The sequence below is a fragment of the Dipteris shenzhenensis genome, chromosome 19 (genome assembly GCF_047967505.1).
Source record: "Dipteris shenzhenensis isolate YYH24624 ecotype China chromosome 19, Dip_SZ_1.0, whole genome shotgun sequence".
Lineage (NCBI taxonomy): Eukaryota > Viridiplantae > Streptophyta > Polypodiopsida > Gleicheniales > Dipteridaceae > Dipteris > Dipteris shenzhenensis.
In genome coordinates, this window is record NC_141614.1 from 24496845 (window position 1) to 24511284 (window position 14440).

The window sequence follows — 14440 nt, forward strand, 5'->3', positions numbered from 1 at the left end:
GTGGTGGTTATCGTATCAAGGATTCTTAGTGCACATGTTGAGCTAAAGCATAAGTGTGGGGATATGGAAATCCTTGGAGATGTTATGCCCTATAATACTTCCAACAAAGCATTTATTGCATGGGACAAAGATGAGACTTATCCAACACATGTCATCAGGAATACAAAGTGCATATCTTTGGATTTTAGAGTGGGAGATATTTTACAAATGTTATCATTTGCAAATAAGTATGTAGCAGAAGGTCAAGTCTTGGGATTTGAACAAGTGGACCACTGGACATTTGCGCAGATGAGAATTCAAAAAGTTACTGATGATGGTATGGATGATAACTCAATGTCATTGGATGGTCCCTACTATGAGGTAGGTAAGGTTCTGAGATGGAGCATGCAATTTTTAAAGATTGGAAAGACTCGGCATGTGGTTTTTAATGATAAACATAATGTATACTACAACATCAAAGAATTGAAAGAATATGCCAATGTACCAAGCTCTATTCCTTCAAAGATGGATGATTCCAATGCACTCAACTATAGCACTGACGTCTTATCAGAAGTCGATGAGTTCATTGGTACCGAGAACGAAAAATATTTCACAAGTGATGCCTTATTCGGGGTGGATGAGTTCATGCACATTGAGAACTTGGGCAAAGATGTCAAAAGTGTTAATAAAGTTCTTGGAGTCAAAGCAGGTAACTATGGAATTATGGAAATCATGCACGATAGTATAATGAGTGATGTTCTCTCTGGAGTAGAGGAGTTTCAAGACTATGGAGTTATGAAATCCATAGAAAGTGCATCAATGAGCGATGTTCTCTCAGGAATAGATGAGTTTGAAGATCATTCTGGACACTCTATCACCACTAACTATGGAGTTATGAAATCCATAGAAAGTGCATCAATGAGTGATGTTCTCTCAGAAATAGATGAGTTTGAAGATCATTCGGGACACTCTAATGCCATTGTGACAACTGGTTCTACGATTGTATCAAAAGTAGGGATGAGATCAACAAAGGACTATTCGGTGTTTGACTTTGATTGTGAACTTGTAAATGTTACAAATGGTTTCACGAATGTATCAAAAGCAAGGATGACATCAACAAAGGAATATTCAGTATTTGACTGTCAGAGTGATAAGATCAAGAATGCAACATCTCATGAAAACAACGTGACAAATAAATCTTACAAGGAGAACTACACAAATCCAAATAAGAATGTACAGAAGGTCCCAAAACGGACATACATATGCATGAAAAGACAACGAGTGCAGGCAGATCCAGAAAAGCAACCAAAGAGAATAAGAGTAATGAATGAAGATGTTATGCTAAAAGCAATGCGATCTACATGCTGTAAGCGTACATGTATGCGATCCATTAACTTACATGACATCAAGGGTTGTAGAGAACATGTCTGGCAAAGGAAAGGAAGCAGAAGAAATGAATACCTACTCACGAGATTGTCTTGCTTTCTTGTAAATGATAAGAGAAGGCGAAATTCAGGACATCAAATAAGGCCTCTTATAAATGGAAAAAGTATATGCAATAATGCATATCGCATTATTACAGGATTATCACATGGCACATATTGGAATTTGGCTAATAAAGCAAAGTATGGAGTTAAATTTAACATTCATGGAAACATAGGAAGGCCCAAAACAAGAGCCTCAACGGTTGTGGCAACAGCAATTTTGAAAGATTACATTTATGAAAATGCTTTACCGCAACCCCACCTATCAAAAATGCATCTTCCGATAGGTTTGACAAAAAAAGAAGTATTTAACTCTATTGGAGAAACACAGAGGCAAAGAGGGCATGCACCGGCATCTTTTCATACTTTGTATACTCTTTGGAAAAAAAGCTTTGGACATGTTAAAATCCCAAAGAGGCAAAAAATGTCAAAGTGCAACGACTGTGATGATCTAAAGCGAGCACTTGAGAGTGCAACATCTCCAGAACAAAAAGAAGCTTACAAAAGAAAGAGTGAATTTCATCATGGACTTGTTCGACATTCTAGAATAAAATATGCATTTTGGAAGGAGCAAGCTATTTCTCACCCAAATGAGTACATGTGCATTATTGTAGATGGTATGGATCAAAATACAACAACATTACCTCGATTCGTTAACAATCCACCTAAGCTACAAGGCAAATACTTTTTAAAGACACATCTATGTGGAGTGTTAGTACACGGATTTAAGTTTTTTGCAGACATATGGATTGATTCCTTGCATCTACATGATAGCAATCAAGTTGTAACATCCGTTATGAAGGCAATTCACAATGTACATGCAGAAAAAGGTCGCCTACCAGTAACTTTGAGAGTACAAGCAGACAATTGCGGACGAGAGAATAAGAATGTACTCTTCTTTGCATTTTGCTCAATGCTAATCGCTCATAGAATCTTCAATGAGATTGAAGTTGGGTTTTTGTTGGTTGGGCACACACATGAGGATATCGATCAGGTATTTAGCACAGTTTCAAGAGAACTAAAACACAAGGACATGGAGACAATGGATGACTGTTGAGATATCGAGCTCCACTCGCGATATGCCGGGGTGACCGTTGTGTATTTATGTCACCGACTTGTTAGCTGGAGATGCGGTTGGTACACCGCCCACGAATAATAGCTGGATGACAGCTATCCTTATCTACTCTAGTTTGTGGCTCAGTTAGTATGCCACCTTAGTTAGTTGAGTTTGGTTTGAGACCCACATATAGGGTTCTTCTATTTTCTTTGTACTAGAGTTCTTTTGGCTTTCACAACTAAGAAGAGGAAAACTGATTTTCAGCCTCCACCTTTGTGTGTATTCCCCCATTGTGATTGTGAGAAAGCCTCAAGTGAGTCTCCTTCCCTCTCTCCCACAATCTTCACATGGTATCAGAGCCTTGTTCGTGGTAAGGAGCTCAAGAAAGCAAGCCAAGTTCGTGGTGTCCTGGTAAGAGGACCAGTGTTGCTTTCCTATTTCGAGTTTGGGAGCAAATCTCTGCAGGTAGCATAGCCAGAAGTGCAAGAGTGCACTATCTCAGATTGAGACGCCCTTCACGGAAGCCCTTGGTGACTTTATTTTTCTGGTTTGAGGTCATTTCGGGGCCCGTTTTGGAGGCGGAAGTTCTCCGCAGGCACTCAGAAAAAGGCCCTGTTTTTGCTGTGCGACCACTGTTCTGCAGGTCGGTGAAAAGTTGCCGCAGAAAGTCCATCGTATGCCTGTGCGCAGAGACATTGGGAGTTGCAGATTCATGCTTGTTGCCTGTTGATGCAAAATCGTCACTAGGAAGTGACTGTGTGGTGAAACACCACTTTCGTCAGTTTTGCAGATTTGCCCGTGTGAGGCAAAAGCTGTGTTTTTTGCAGTGACAGAATATTTTGCAGTGTTCTGGAATGGCATCTGATTCTCTTTCACAGATTGTCACTGAAAAGCTTGACAAGAATAACTTCCAGGCATGGAAGTTTAGAATGACAAATTTCCTTATGGGAAAAGGCTATTGGGAGTTCATTACAGGAAATGAAGAGGAACCAGTTCTTCCTAATGTTCCCAATCAACAGGAAATGCAGGCATTTAAAGGATGGCATGAGAGAGCCAGAAAAGTTATGTACTGGCTTTCTATCAGTATTTCAGATTCTATGATTGTGCATATTCAGGATGCAAGTACGCCAAAGGTGGCATGGGATACCTTGGCAAAAATGTACAGCACAAATACGGAGGCCAGGAAAATGCAGCTAAAGCAGGAGCTGCACAATGTGTAGAGAGAAAATATGAGCATCAATGACTACCACATGAAGGTGAAGAAAATTGCGGATGCACTTGCTTCCATTGGGTCGCCAGTGGATGATGACGATTTAGTTTCTGTGACCTTGAATGGTCTAGGAAAGGACTATGCACAGTTCCGGACATCCATTGCCGTCCGTGAAAATTTTCCTGATTTTGAGGAGCTGATTGCTCTTCTAATTTCTGAAGAGCAGAGAAATGGGGGTGCATCTTCTTCAGCAGGAACTTCAAAAGAAACTGTCTTCTACTCAAATGCTGGCAGAGGTAGAGGCAGAGGTAGAGGAGGCCGATCTCTGCAGGCCGTGGTAGAAATCAGAATATGCAGCAAATGCAAGAAAACCAGTCCTATGCAGGAGGACGTGGTAACTCTAGAGGTAGGGGGAGCCAAAGAGGTCATGGTGGATGGCAGAGAGGCCAAAATGCAAACATCAATGTTGAATGCTACTACTGTGGCAAAATGGGGCATATGGCTAAAGACTGCTACAAAAAGCAGAATGACATTATGAATGGAAAATTGCAGCAAGGCAATTATGCATCTTCTAGTAGGCAGGATGATGATAGAAATGAGCATCTATTTATGGTGCAGCATATGACCAATTCTGTGACAAGTGCAGAAGAACAGAATGATGTGTGGTATGTTGACTCAGGTGCGTCAAACCACATGACAGGTCATGCAGAATGGATGCAAGATGCAAGGAAAATGGAAAAACCAGGATTTGTGGAGACTGGTGATGATACTGCACATCCTATTGTGCAGATTGGCAAAATTCCTTTGTCTATGCAGGATGGGAAGAAGAAATACTTGTCTGATGTATTTCATGTCCCGAACATCACCAAGAATCTGGTTTCTGTTGGTCAGATGGTTGAGCAGGGCTTGCAGGTCAGATTTAATCCTCATGGATGCTTTGTCGAGGATATGAAAAATAATGGTCGCTTGATAGCAAAAGGAAAGAAGAAGGGTAGGATGTTTACATTGGATGCAGACATGCCTGAATTGAGTGCAGCAATGTTTGCACATGGGACCGGTGTAGTTGCAGATATTGATATCTGGCACAAACGCATTGGTCATGTTAATATACAGCGACTTAAATCAATGCAAGCCCAAAACATTGTTGCAGGGTTGCCTAAATTCAAGGTTGCAGAAATGCACAAGGTTTGTGAAGCCTGTCAATTTGGGAAACAGGCAAGGAAACCTTTTCCTAGGCATGTTCAAGAGAATAAAAAGCCATTGGAAGTAATCCACTCTGATGTGTGGACTACTAAAGCTGCATCTATTGGTGGCTGTCACTATTTTGTCACATTTATTGATGACTTCAGCAGAAAACTTTGGGTGTATTTTATGAAAAAGAAAAGTGAAGTGTTTGGGCACTTCAAAGCTTTCAAAGCTATGGTTGAAAAAGAAACAGGCCTGTAAATAAAATGCCTAAGGTCAGATGGAGGGGGAGAGTACCTCTCAAATGAGTTTGCAAGGTTCTTGCAGGAGCATGGTATAAAGCAGCAATATTCATGCAGTCATACCCCACAGCAAAATGGAATTGCAGAAAGGAAAAACAGGCATATTGGAGAGGTATCTCGGGCTATGCTAAATGAAAAAGATCTACCAGATTATTATTGGGCTGAAGCAGTTGCTACAGCAGTTTATATAATGAACAGGACTCCCACTGCAGCAATACATGGCATGACGCCAGAGGAGATGTATACTGGTAGGAAACCAGATATTTCTCATTTGAAAATTTTTGGGTGCATTGCCTATGTCCATGTGCCAGATGAGTTGAGGTCCAAGTTGGATCCAAAAGCTGAGAAGTGCATCTTTATTGGTTATTCTCTGCAGCAGAAAGGGTATAGATGCTATAACCCTTCTACTCGTAAGTTTACAGTGAGCAGAGATGTTGTTTTTGATGAGATGAGCAGCTGGTATAAACCAGTAAATGTGATGATTGATGTAGATGCACAAAATGGTAATGCTGCACAGAATTCACAGCAGCAATCACAAAATATCAGTGGACCTGCAGTGTCGTCTAGCAGTGGTTCACATACTTCGCCATGGACAGGTAGATTGAGATCAAGAGAATCTCCTCAAAGCAATGCAGGTAGTGGTACGCAGGTATCACGAAAAGGAAAAGAGAAGGTAGATCAGCCCATGTTGGATGTGAATGCAGGTCACTCTTTTGTGGATGGTGAATCCAGTGGCTCAGAACAGAGCATTGATGATGAGTTGGGTATTCCTTCTGTTGTTACACCTGGAGTAAGGAAGACCAGGGATGTTTTGAGAGCACCTGGGAGTGAGCCTATTTTGCGCAGGTCTACCAGGGTTAGGTATCCTGTGGATAGGCTGAAATATGATGGATTTACAGCCATTCACTATGCCTATATGGTCAAAGTGATACAGGAACCAGAACCCACTTTGTTTGAGCAAGCCATGGGAAATGAAAAATGGGAGAAAGCCATGGATGAAGAAATGGATGCCTTGGATGCTAATGCTACATGGGAATTGGTGCCTTTGCCTAAAGGCAAGAATGCAATTGGCTGTAAGTGGGTCTATAAGATCAAGCACAATGCAGATGGTTCTGTGAATAGATACAAGGCAAGATTAGTTGTCAAGGGGTATGCACAGACATATGGCATTGATTATGAAGAAACTTTCAGCCCGGTTGCAAGGATGGCAACCGTAAGAGCAACCATTGCTATGGCTGCATCAAAGGGATGGTCTTTGCATCAGATGGATGTAAAGAATGCCTTCTTGCATGGTGATTTGCAAGAAGAGGTCTTTATGGAGCAGCCAGCAGGTTATGTTCATGCTACTCATCCTGAGTTTGTTTGCAGGTTGAAGAAAGCCTTGTATGGCTTGAAGCAAGCACCTAGAGCATGGTCTGACAAGATAGGACAGTATCTTGTCACTATTGGCTTTCAGATTTCCAAGGCAGATTTCTCACTCTATGTGAGAAAAACAGAGAAAGGGATTATGTTGTTGGTCATTTATGTTGATGATTTGATCATCACAGGTGATAGTGATGAAGATATCCTTCATGTGAAAATGCTATTGAGGCAGAAGTTTGAGATGAAGGATTTGGGAGAGCTGCGTTATTTCTGCATTGAGGTGATTAGATCACCAAGTGGGATACAGCTCTTGCAGAGGCAGTATGGATTGGACATGCTATCCAAATATGGGATGACAGGCTGTAAGCCTATTTCAGTTCCTTTGGAGCAGAATGTGAAGCTGAGCGCAGATGCAGGTGAGCTTCTGGAAGACCCTACTATGTACAGACGCATAGTAGGAAGTTTGATTTACATGACTATTACCAGGCCAGATTTGAGCTATGCTGTTGGGTTGATAAGTCAGTTTATGCAGGCTCCAAGGAAACTGCATTTGGATGCGGCTAGACGCATACTCAGGTATGTGAAGTCCACATTGCAGTATGGACTATTTTATGAGGCTGGGGTTCAGATACAGTTGCATGGATACACTGATGCCGATTGGGCTGGTAGTATTTCTGATAGACGATCTACCAGTGGATATGTGTTCTCTTTTGAGAGTGCTGCAGTCACTTGGAGCAGCAAGAAACAGCCTACAGTTGCCTTGTCGAGCACAGAGGCTGAGTACAGGGGTGCAGCAATGGCTGCATGTGAGGTAGCTTGGTTGCATAAGCTACTCTATGATATGCATCAGTCTACAAATGGGCCAGTTGTCATTTATTGTGACAACATGAGCAGCATACACTTGGCAAAGAACCCAGTCTTTCATGCTAGAACAAAGCACATTGAGGTGCATTATCACTATGTGCGGGAGAAGGTTTTACTAGGTCTTATTGATCTAGTTTATGTCACAGCACAGAGGATCAGGTAGCTGACATATTCACGAAAGCATTGGGCACAGAGAAGCTGCGCAAGTTCAGAGACCTGCTTGGTGTGCAGGAATTGGGATTGAGCTCGAGGGGGAGTGTTGAGATATCGAGCTCCACTCGCGATATGCCGGGGTGACCGTTGTGTATTTATGTCACCGACTTGTTAGCTGGAGATGCGGTTGGTACACTGCCCACGAATAATAGCTGGATGACAGCTATCCTTATCTACTCTAGTTTGTGGCTCAATTAGTATGCCACCTTAGTTAGTTGAGTTTGGTTTGAGACCCACATATAGGGTTCTTCTATTTTCTTTGTACTAGAGTTCTTTTGGCTTTCACAACTAAGAAGAGGAAAACTGATTTTCAGCCTCCACCTTTGTGTGTATTCCCCCATTGTGATAGTGAGAAAGCCTCAAGTGAGTCTCCTTCCCTCTCTCCCACAATCTTCACAATGACTTGATAAGAAAACGTGGGAGGCAAGTTGGTGGCCGTATGGAAGGAACAATATGCTCAATGGTTGAGAGGATGTATGATTGGAAGAGCTTTATTCTACCTTTCATACAAAAAGGTGGTGATGCCCTAATAGGTCATAGCGCTCCACACTATTTTCGATTTTTCTTAGAGGATGAAAAACCAGTGATGCAATGGCAACACTATTCTCTTGATACAAAATGGGAACCTAAAGAACCTTACTCTCTCTTAACTTCAATCCCGAGTAAAGAAATGCATCCAACATGGGCTCCTATAAAAGAATTCAGCGAGAAATCCAAAGGTGAAATAGAAGGCTTAAAAGCTTTTATTGCATACAAAGAGGAAATGCTCCGGAGATTTTCTGATTGGAAGCCCTCTTGGAAGGAACACACTACTGTTGTAATTAGCAAGACCTACCAATTGATAAAGGACCTTGCAAAAATGCGAGAAGATGATATTAAGGCAGAACGGCCTTTATTTTGGCCAAATGTTGGTAATGACTTGCGTCCAGCATGTGGTCTCTTTGAAAATGAGTTTGAATCGTTGCTCCCACGTCCATATTGTGGACCCAAGAAGAGAGAGTTTATGCCACAAATAGACATAGATGTCCATTGTTTTGTTGCAGTTCGACCATCGGATGATGAACATGAGAACGTGAATTTTTGGGTTGCGAAAGTAGTTGACGTGAGCATGGATGACCGGGGGAGAGCTACAACATTTACAACGGTATGGTATGAGCCAAGGGGCAGGAAGGAGAACCAAGATAACAGTACATTGTATAGTAGTTGTCTGATAAAGGAATGGGTCCCAAACCATGAAGAAATTTCAAGACTTTCCACAGAGACAGTCATAGTATCCTGGAAATCAAGGTCAAAGAAAACAAAGAAGCACATGGGGTATGATGTAGAAGACAAAATAAAATTACAACAACCAACGATGTTGATGTCGTACTTCTCGCTTGCAATGAGTGCAATGACAATACAACCTCTCGGTAAGCCCAACATACATCCCCTGGCATTGGCGCATCATCTGACAAGCTTCCATTTATCCCTTTCATCTGCACACTTCCAAAATCACAACATGAGCTGCAAGGAAATCTATTAAGATTCAAGAAATTGCAACCCATTAGCTCCTTTTCTCTCTTCTAACAATAAGTGCCCTGAACCGTCGCTATATAGCGATGCTTTGCCATGTTCCATTGCTATATAGCGACGCTTTTTAGATATAAATGTTGCTATATAGTGACTGACTAGCGTCACTATATAGCAACGCTAGGGGCTTAAACCCGAAACCCCGCGTGATGCCGTCTTTCACATCTCTATTGCAAAAAAAGCAAAAATCTCTCCTCCCATCTTATATTGGATGACCTCACTTTCCTCCTCTCTATTCCCCACTCCTCACCCCTACCTAGCCCCTCTCCCAACACTTGTGCTCCCTGTCCACCCTTCTCCCTCTCTGCTTGTGTGAAAGGAAGTTTTTCAAGAAGGTGGGTCTCTTTAAGCAATGTAGATTCATTTTTTGTGAGATTTCGTTTTGTGAGTGTTGAAGCATGTTTCTCTTTGTATTTCTAAGGCTATGTGCTAATTTTCATGCTTGATTTTCAGAGGTTAAGGACAAAAAGCGAGATTTGGTGAAAGAAAGAAGACTCACCTCTTATCTTTTTGGTATTTCTCTTCCTCCTCTTTCTCCTTGTTTCTAGGCTTATGCTTTCTCCTTGTTTGTAGGCTTCTCCAAACTCATCCAATCCCTTTGAAAATTTGCTTCTCCAAACTCCTCCTTCCTCTAACTAGTTATCTGAAAAAATGGTATTTTTTCTCTTTTTTACAGGGCTAGTCTACGAAACATGGTCCGGGACTTTTCTAGGTAAGAAAGTGCTTCCTCTTTTTCCCTTTTGTTATTTCCTTTATTTGCATTGGCCTTCAGCAAATGCCTTAAGTGCTAGCTATAGTGATGGGCATAGGAACCCTCTCTTTCCCTCTCTTCTCTTATTCCCTTTTATTTCCCTCTTCTCCTCTTTTCCTCCCTCTTTCCCCCCCTCTTTCCCTCATATGCTCATGCATAAGCATAAGCATAATAATATTGGATACCATTATGACACGAAACCTTGAGACAAGATCTTATATTTACACAAAATCTTGAGATAGGATGAGGAGGGTGGCGAGGGTGCACATATACCTTCACACTTTGAGCAAGACTATAGTCTCCCGGATGTGCCAGATGATGATGAGGGTATGGTGGACATGATGGATTCTAATTTTAGGGGCACTACATCACATATACACGTAATGTCAGAGTCTGAGGTCAATATGCAAGAGTTGCAATCAACATAGTTGTACAAGGGTGCTAGGATGTCTAAACTACGGGCTTGTCTCTCAATCTTGAATCTGCAAGCAAAGTATGGGGGGTTGAATACAAGTATCTCGGCCTTAATGAGGTTAGCTCCTGCATTAATTTGACTCATTATTTGGATATTGTTTGTTTTGAGAATCATCATGTATGTTTGAGAATCATCATTATTCAAAGCCTATGTATGTTTGAATTGTGACTCTCTTTTATCCTTCTCTCTTTTATCCTCTCTTTTTGTCTCTTTTCATCTCTTTTCTCCTCTCTTTTTCTCTCGTATATCTCTTTTCACTCTCTCTTTTTCTCTCTTATCTCTCTTGTTCTCTCTTTTTACTCTCTTTTCTCCTCTCTTTTTCTGTCTTTTTTCTCCTCTCTTTTCTTCTTTTTCTCCTCTCTTTTTCTGTCTTTTTCTCCTCTCTTTTCCTCTCTTTTCTTCTCTCTTTTTTACATCTTGGGCTGGTTATGGATGGCGTCAATTCTTTCGGCTTACGCTCGACATCTTGGTCGACATGGCCCATAGTCTTGGTGAATTACAATAACCCACCATGGCTAAAAATAAAGAAGGGACACCTCATGCTTGCACTACTTGTGCCAAGGAAGTACAAGGCCCAAAATATGGACGTGTACATAGCACCTTTGATAGAGGACTTACAGATCTTATGGAGAGGAGTGCAGGTCTTTGATAATTCTAGAGCTCCTCAACATACCAATGATCTTTTGGTCAGGGGTATCTTGATGTGGACCATGCATGAATACCCAAGATATCGAGAGTGCACATGTATGTGGTTGTGTCTTTACATGTATAATATAGGATTATGCTTTTATGACTCTCTTTCGCACGCATGTCTTATACGAACACATTCACGCACGCGTGCAAAACTTGTTACAAGTGGGTACCATCCTTGTCCTATTTGTGGACCGGGTTTGAAATCGCTTGCACGATACTCCAAACATATGAGGAAAAATGTTTATGAAGGTCATGCTCAATACCTTCTGCTAAACCATCTCGCGTGTGGAGCTCAGCTTGATCCACCACCACCATATTTGAAGGCAAGTGACTAGATTCAGGCTTGGAGGGTGAACGGAGAGGAACCTCCTCCTGGTATGAAGAGGCTATCGATATTTCACGAGCTTCCTTATTGGGGTCAGTTACAAATCAATCATCTCTTGGATCCCATGCATATCTTCAAGAATGTGGGGGCTACTATTTGGGCACACTTGGTTGGTTCCAAAGACTTGAGAGTAGTGTGAGAAGACTTGCATGCTATGAATAGGATGTCTCATTTGTGGCCCCAAGTGTGTGCTTCAGGAAAAGTTGTCCTCCTGAAAGCAACATGGATCACAACAAGACAAAGCACCCATAGACGTGCACACGGACGCATTTACTGAACTAAATAAAAAACTTACGGGCGCGTCTATTTGCGCGTCTATTTTCGCGTCTGGAGAAAGCAGAGAAAGACGAGGGGATGCATATCACAATGGAAGAATGGGAGTATGCTAGGGGATGCATGAGCAAGGTCAGTATATAGAATCTTATGCATAAGTTAGGAGCTTTCAATAATTTAGATTGCTTATTTAATTGATTTTTTCTTGGTGTAGTGCACTATGTTCAATGCTATATGGTGTGAGGGCAAGCATTTTCGAACACAACGAATTGATGATAAGAGAAACACACAATATTGCGGCGTCATTGCTAGCTTTGAGGGAGCCAATGGAGCCATGGATAATTATTGTGGCATAATCCAAGATATTATTATGCTTGACTTTCGACGCTTCTTTCTGTATGTTTTGGATGTAAAGTGGTTTAAGGACATGGTGGAAAGAGGCCCTAATGCAACAATCAAACGCCATGCAAGTGGCTTTGTAACTATTGACTCCACAAAGTTTTGGTAAAGTAGGAAGGACACACTAGTATTACCGCAACAATGTGAGCAGGTACTGTGCACACATATAAAAATACTCGCTTTTAAATATTTGATGCAAGAAAAATAACATGATTGTATTTGTGTTTGAATTAGGTTGTCTATCAACCAATGGTGGATAATAATAGATGGCGGCATGTCATACCTATTATGCCAAGTTCCAAAGTGATGTATAGTACATTTACTAATATGGAGCGTATGGAGGATGATCATGGCCATGGACATGATGATGACCGTGATACAAGAGAGGAGGATGATCATGAGATAGGAAATACAGATATTGAGGCCATTACCCATGAGGACGAGCCTACCATTCGAGATGCTGATTTCGATGAGCACATGAGTGGCACAAGTAGTAGTGGGTTGAATGTATTTGTAGATCTAAACACTTGTTTGGATTTTGAAGTAGATAGTTTGGCAAGGGCTGATCTCATTAAGGATGAGATTGAACCGTAGCCCCATCATTGATATTGGCAAAACTATTTTACATATTGTCTCATTCTCCTCACCTCACTTAATTCTTGTATATGTGGGCTTGCAAAAAATTATGTGCTTTGGTAATCATGGGCAATGTTTGGAAAGCAATGATGTACACCAAAATCTCACTTTTTGTATTCTCTGGTTTGCGTCTATCTACGCGTCTAAATGCGCGTCTAAGTCTCATTGTAAACACACTAATACACGCACAAATAGACACGCTGATAAACGCGATGTTAGACGGGCCCGTATTTTCACAGTTTACACGTGCAAATAGATGTGTTAATACACACGCAAATAGACGAGTTGTTAGACGCGCTTTTAGATGCGCCCGTAATTCCTCTACTAAAGCAACGCCTATAGACGCGCCCGCTATTTTGCGTGTCTACCAAGCGCGTCTATAGTTGCTTTGTGTTGTTGTGGATCCTCTCCACGAGAGAGGAGGCAACGGTCAAGGTGGACATTGCCTCTTTTCAAACACCCACAGGGTACATGCATTGCTTGAAAGGGGCATTTTCAAAGGACAATAAGCTTAGTGGGCTCAAGTCCCATGATTGGCACAAGGTCTTATAGGTATTCTAAGCTGTAGGATTAGTGTACCGATAATCGTGATGGGTTAGTGTAATTATATTATTGACATGACTTCTTTGTTTCTTTGATAGTTCATCCTCCCAATTACAATAAAAGGGTGCTTACAAGATGATGTTAGAAATGCTATATTCAAGATCAGTGGTATTGTGAGGTATGCTTACTATCACATCGCATTGATTGCATTTTCTTCAATTCTAAGCTAAATAATCTGTAGACTAATCATTAATATATCTTACATGGGCATGTGAAATAGGTGGATATCTCAAAAACAGATCTCCATATCGAGCATCGAGAAGGCTAGGATGGAATCCATCAAAGCCATATGCTTGCTTGAGAAGCACTTTCCCTCGAGCATTATGACAACTCAAGTGCACTTACTTGTGCACATAGTTGATGAGGTGGCCATTGCAGGTACGGTTCATAGTCGGTGGATGTTTTTTCTCGAGTGGTTTAAACTTTGAAGGGATTCGTAAGACAAAGAGCAAGACCAAAAGCAAGCATGGCAGAGGGATGGCTTGTGCAAGAGTCATTAGTATATATCACGAAGTTTCATACATCCACGGATCCCGATATGCCACAAGCTTGGCATAACAAGGAAGATGATCTCATCGTTGGCGAGGTTCCCCAAGAAAAAGGGATTGAAAGAAAGATGAGTGAAGAGCAAATGGAGAAATTCAATAAGTTTTATATCCTCAATAGCAAGGAGATGTAGAAGTGGATTGAGAGATATGAAGCGGCCAATGCAGAAATAATAAATGCAAGGACGAGATTCAAAGTAATGTATAAGCGATCGCAACCATATCCTCAATAGCAAGGAGATGTAGAAGTGGATTGAGAGATATGAAGCAGCCAAAGCAGAAAGAATAAATACAAGGACAAGATTCAAAGTAATGTATAAGCAATCGCAACCATATCTACACGATCTCGTCCTTCTCCCCACTCACATGTCACTTGATTGGCTACAACTGGCTCTACGTAAAGCTGAACATGATGGAGAGATAATAAACAAGTGCGAGCGAGAGTTATCATCTGG